Consider the following 6000-nt stretch of genomic DNA (forward strand, 5'->3'; position numbering starts at 1 on the left):
GTGTCTTTAGCTGCTCTAGCTTAATGGCCCCAGTAGTCACAGAGCCACTTGTAGCTTCTCTGGCTACAGCCATGGGGCCAATTGCCAGAGGCCAGCCTTAGCCAGCTGCAGCTACTAGCCGCAAGAGGGGTGGCAATGCCAGGGCTGAGCATGCTTGAACCTTGCAATGGCAGCACTAGGGACTCTAAATCCTCAGCCCTGGCCCTAGGCAGCTGCAGACTCTGGAGTTAGGCACTTCCCTCCTCTAGTCCATGGCTTTAAGTACCTGAGATGCCCATCACCTGCAGCAGAGGTGACCAATTCCCACGCCCCCCTCAGCCAGCACCTAGTCGTGCAGAAAGTGCAGCCTGAGTGATTTTGGAGGCTGGGGTGCCAGGAGGTTCCTGTCCCTGAGCAGCAGCTCTGCAACAAGCTCACAAGCCCCTCCACCGTGGGACCAGGACCCTGTGCAGACAGTGGAGTTACCCTGTGTATAACCAGTTCTGTCCAAAGCCTCTTGAAGTGAGTGGGAGGCTTTTCATTGTCTTTAATGGGCTGTGTATAGAAGCAAAGGGCCCATTCTAGACTCCAGGAGCAAAGTGCCTGCTGTGCGGCACTGGTTTACTAGTGTAACAGGAAGGTCTCACTTCACCTAGTGAATAAGCAACACCTCCTACAGCACCTAACACTTTCTGAGACGCTTCTCACCCAATTACTAAATGTGAATCTGCTTCGCTCACAAGGGTTGAACATATCAGGTGGGATGGTCACAAAAGCAGGGCACTTCTGCATTCAGCAGGGATTTTGGATGTGCACAGACACAGACAGGACTGGTTCCCGCAGTTACAGAACTGCAGTAAAGTGGAACAATTTTCAGCTTGTGTGATTGGAAGATAGCTGGATCCATCTTATAAGACTGTTCTACCTAAATGAGGAAAAGTTGAGGTGCCTTTATTATTCTTTTGTTCCATTCTTTGTTTCTATGGGGAATTTGCTAGTGCAATATTACTGTCTTCCTTTTAAACAAACAACATTTTTTAAAAAATGGCAATGGCTGTTGAAAATAGCAATTCCAGCCATAGTTAGCACTGGAAACACCCCAGCATTTGTTGCTCAATTGTATTCTACTTTTTCTACAGCAAATGACAGTGGATCAGCATATTTGATTTGGGAGAAATGAAGTAACAGCTGCCCAAATTGAGCTTGAGCACTCCTGAATTGTGAGGGTGTTCAAATCTGGAAGGCAGGTGCTAGATTCTCTTTCTGAATATTAGATAAATCTGGAAAGGAAAAAGTCAATTTCTATTTTCATGGCTCAGAAGTGGAAATCCTCCTGTACTGTATCTGAAGCTGCTCAGGCCCTCTAGTAGAGCCTCCCCTCCCTTACTTACCATTTTAACTTCTAGTGGGATTCACGTACCTCTCTTGCTAGGCTTCAGATAGAGAGGGGCACTGTCCATTTAGTCCACCCAGTTCCTTCTTTGGGGGTTGCCAAGAGAGGTCACACCGGCATCCCTAAACCAGTCTGGGGAAGTCTTCTGAGAGTGCTGTCTGGGCCGAAGCTTTCTACTCCTTGGGCACACTTGTTCCCCATTCACACTGCCACCCCCTTCTAGCAGCCAGCTCTCCATTCACAGCAAGCTGCAGCGCATAGATTCTCTCAGCTTCCCTTTCCTGTTGATACTGCTCTTGTGTGGATTGGTCCAGGCTGAGGTTGATGGTGGGATGGAAATTGTTGAAATCCTGGTGGAATTCCTCAAGGGCTTCTCTTCCATGGGTCCAGATGATGAAGATGTCATCAGTGCAGAGCAAGTAGAGATGGGGCATTACGGGACAAGAGCTGAGGACGCGTTGTTCTAAGTCACCCATAAAAATGTTGGCATACTGTGGGGCCATGCGGGTACCCATAGCAGTGCCGCTGACATGAAGGTATACATTGTCCCCAACTGTGAAATAGTTATGGGTGAGGACAAAGTCACCAAGTTCAGCCACCAGGTTTGCCAGGACTAATTGGTGAGGGTATACGCTCAAGCCTACCCAGGAAAAGGGGTGTAGGGAATTGGGGGGGGGGGGATTAGTCTCAAGGCTGTCCAGGAAAGGACAGGTTAGGGACTTGGGAGATATTTGGGGAAAGGCAGAGTTCCAAGTGGCTCTCCCCTAAGATTTGGAATACACTTGGTGGTGGCACCTTACTGTTAACCTAAGCTGGTAAATAAACTTAGGGGGTCTTTCATTCAGGTCCCCACGTCTGTACCCTAAAGTTCAGAGTGGGGAGGGAACCTTGATGGGGGAAAACGGATTCCCCACTTGTCGCTTGTGCACTGTCCTCCTCCTTCTCCTCTTCATCCTTCAAAAAGTCATTCTCCCTGCTCCGTGCGACTCCCAACTTGCACGTGTCCATGGACAGTAGTGGGGTAGTGGTGGCATCACCCCCCATAATTGCATGCAGTTCAGGGTAGAAGCAGCATGTATGGGGCTGTGACCCAGAGAGCCCATTCACCTCCCTGGCTTTTTGATACACTTGCTTGAGCTCCTTGATTTTTACATGACACTGCTCTGCGTCCCTGGAATAGCCTCTTTCCATCATGACCCTGGAGAATTTAGCGTACATATACCTCTACCCAATATAATGCAACCCAATATAACATGAATTCGGATATAACGGGGGTGGGTGGGTGGTGCGGGGGGGCTGCGCACTCCGGTGGATCAAAGCAAGTTCAATATAACGCGGTTTCACCAATAATACAGTAAGATTTTTTGGCTCCCGAGGTCAGCGTTATATCAGGATAGAGGTGTATTTGTGTTTCTTTTTTTGGAACGTAGTTCTCCCATAAGAGATTAGTCTCCCCAACATGCGATGAGATCCAGTACCTCCCGTTCAGACCATGCTGGAGCTCATCTGTGAATCCAGGACTGCGTGGGCTCTCATGATGATGGACTCTGCATGGTCGCCTGTGATGGTGGATTGTCCTGATGGTCACCTCTGCTGATGAGCTCACCACAGTGGCCAAACAAGAAATGAAATTCAAAAGTTCCCGGGGCTTTTACTGCCTACCTGGCAAGTACATCGGAGTTGAGAGTGTTGTCCAGAGTGGTCACAAGGAAGCATTCTGGGATAGCTCCCGGATGCCAATAATGTCAAATTGTGTCCACAGTACCTCTAATTCGGAACTGCAGTCTCGATTTTAGCACTACTCCACTTGTTGAGGTGGAGTACAGAAACCGGATTAAAGAGCCCTTTAAATTAAAAAAAAAACAAAAAAAACGATTTGGGCATGTAGACGGAATCAGTTTTATTTTGAAATAACTTGGCTAATTCCAAAATAACCACATACTGTAGACCAGCCCTAAGGCTATGTCTACACTTCAAACACTGGAAGTATTCTTCTGACAACCCAACCCAAGCCTGTCTACACTGGGGCTCACATTAACTACTTCTCTGTGGAGTAGATTTTTCACACCCCTGAGAGATGTGGCTATGTCAACATAGCTTTTCATTGTAGATCAGCCTCTAGCCAGCTTTTAGACATGAAAGGCAGTGGAGTCCAGCCTTTTCCTTGATATTGATGGTTGACGATTGCAGCTTTCCTACCTGTTAGACACATCCTATGACAGATGTCAGGCCTTTCCTTTGCAAATTAGAGACGTGGGGAACTCAGTGACCCTTACAGGCTAAGTGGGTAAAAAGTTATACAACTTGTCTCCTCGAGTAGTTTTCCTTTTAATAGAAATTAACTTTGAAGCTAAGCAAAATACGTTCTATCTGAAATACAAAAAAATTAAATCTATACTGGGCCAATATTCTCATACACTCTTTCTCACACACATTCTCCCATCCCAGCCTTTGGAGGGAGGTTTTCTACCAGAACTCCTTACACTACATGTATCAGAGGGGTAGCCGTGTTAGTCTGGTTCTGTAGAAGTAGCAAAGAATCCTGTGGCACCTTATAGACTAACAGACGTTTTGCAGCATGAGCTTTCGTGGATGAATACCCACTTCTTCGGCATCCGAAGAAGTGGGTATTCACCCATGAAAGCTCATGCTGCAAAACGTCTGTTAGTCTATAAGGTGCCACAGGATTCTTTACACTACATGTGAGTTCATATATCTCTGGCTCTTTTGCCATGCGTGTTGGTGGAAGGGGTTTCCTATATGGGAATGTTTGCATCATGGGGGAAAATAACTCTCTTGTCACATTTTTTAATCTTTCAAAGAGAAGTGATGTAAATACATAAAACAAGAGAAAACTAAGGTCTAGTCTACACTAAAGACATTTATTGGTGTAACTATATTTCTCAGGGGTGTGAAAAATACACACTGGTGAGAAATGTAGTTACAAAACCCTCCTCCCCTGTGAAATAACACTACATCAGCAGGAGAGCTTTGCCTGCCGACATAGCCACCACCACTTGTGGGGGCTGGACTAATAAAGTCCTAGGGAAGAGATTTCTCCCATTGGTGGAGAGCCTCTGTAATAGCAGTGCTACAGCTGCACCAACATCAGCTTTATTGTGTAGCCAGAGCGTCAGACACAAAACCTTAGAATCAGGACTCAGCATGTGAGTATCCAGAAGTCTGAAATTGGAGCTTGACACATTTGTTGCCTCATTGGTTACCATCATTTCTACAGCCTGAAAGTCCTTGTTACCCAATCAGGCAGCCAGTTTGGGATCCACAGGGAAGGACTGTCCTATGAAGCTCTCTCTCTTTGCATCCAAACGGTGAAGGATGATTGTTCTCAATCTAACCCTGGTATCCTCTGGAACGGTAATGAGACACACTGAACTAGGAAGTGGAGTTGGACAAAATTTCTTTGGGCCCTAAGGTTTTCCCACACTCACTGCTTTCATAGATTCTCTCACTTGTGTGGATTTTCTGATGCCTAATAAGGTTCCAGCTGCAACTGAAGGTTTTCCCACACTCACTGCATTCAAAGGGGCTCTCCCCTGTGTGGAATCTCTGATGCCTAATAAGGTGCAAGCTGCGATTGAAGGTTTTCCCACACTCACTGCATTCATAGGGGCTCTCCGCTGTGTGGACTATCTGATGCCTAATAAGATGTGAGCTGAAACTGAAAGTTTTCCCACACTCACTGCATTCATAGGGCCTCTCCCCTGTGTGGACTGTCTGATGTCTAATAAGGTGTGAACTGCGACTGAAGGTTTTCCCACACTCACTGCATTCATAGGGCCTCTCCCCTGTGTGGACTGTCTGATGTCTAATAAGGTGCGAGCTGCGACTGAAGATTTTCCCACACTCATGGCATTCAAAGGGCGTCTTCCCCATGTGGATTCTCTGATGTGCAGAAAGGGCTGAGCTCTCAGTGAAGTATTTCCCACACTCACTGCATTTATAGGGCCACTCCTCCGTGTGGATTCTTTGATGGGCAATAAGCTTTGAGTGGCAATAGAAGGTTTTCCCACACTCACAGCATTTATAGGGCCGCTCCCCTGTGTGGATTCTTTGATGGGCAATAAGGTTTGAGCTGCGAGTGAAGTTCTTCCCACACTCACTGCATTCATAGGGCCTCTCTCCTGTGTGAATTCTCTGATGATCAGAAAGTGCTGATATTACAGTGAAGCATTTTCCACACTCATGGCATTTATAGGGCCGCTCCCCTGTGTGGATTCTCTGATGATCAGAAAGGGTTGATCTTCGAGTGAAGTTTTTCCCACACTCAGTGCATGTATTTTTCCTCTTTCCCATGAGGATTTCCTGCTGTGTTGTGGTTTCCTTGATGCTCTTCCGAGTTCCCCGACAGGAAATAAATTTACCCATTTTCTCTCCTGGCTGGTTTCCCTGCTCTCTTTCTGGTGTGTGCTGAGTCTCGCATGATTTTCCCTGCTCATGACTCTTCGACACATTTCTTTTTGATCTTTGCGATAATTCTCTGTGTTTAGCCACTTGCTCAACAGTTTCCTGCTGAGAATTCTGCTCCTCTTTCTCACATACCATTGCGTCACCTGCTGTGATAAGAGACAGAAACCTCAGACAGGGATGGAAAGGGGAAGGCCAAACCA

General features: G+C 46.8%; 1 pseudogene; it reads right to left on the minus strand.

Annotated features, from left to right (window-relative positions):
• Positions 1-5659, minus strand: part of LOC120375649 — a 276817-nt pseudogene extending 271158 nt beyond the window's left edge.
• Between the last annotated feature and the right edge of the window lie 341 nt (positions 5660-6000).

Source organism: Mauremys reevesii, linkage group 12 (genome assembly GCF_016161935.1).
Source record: "Mauremys reevesii isolate NIE-2019 linkage group 12, ASM1616193v1, whole genome shotgun sequence".
Classification (NCBI taxonomy): Eukaryota; Metazoa; Chordata; order Testudines; family Geoemydidae; genus Mauremys; species Mauremys reevesii.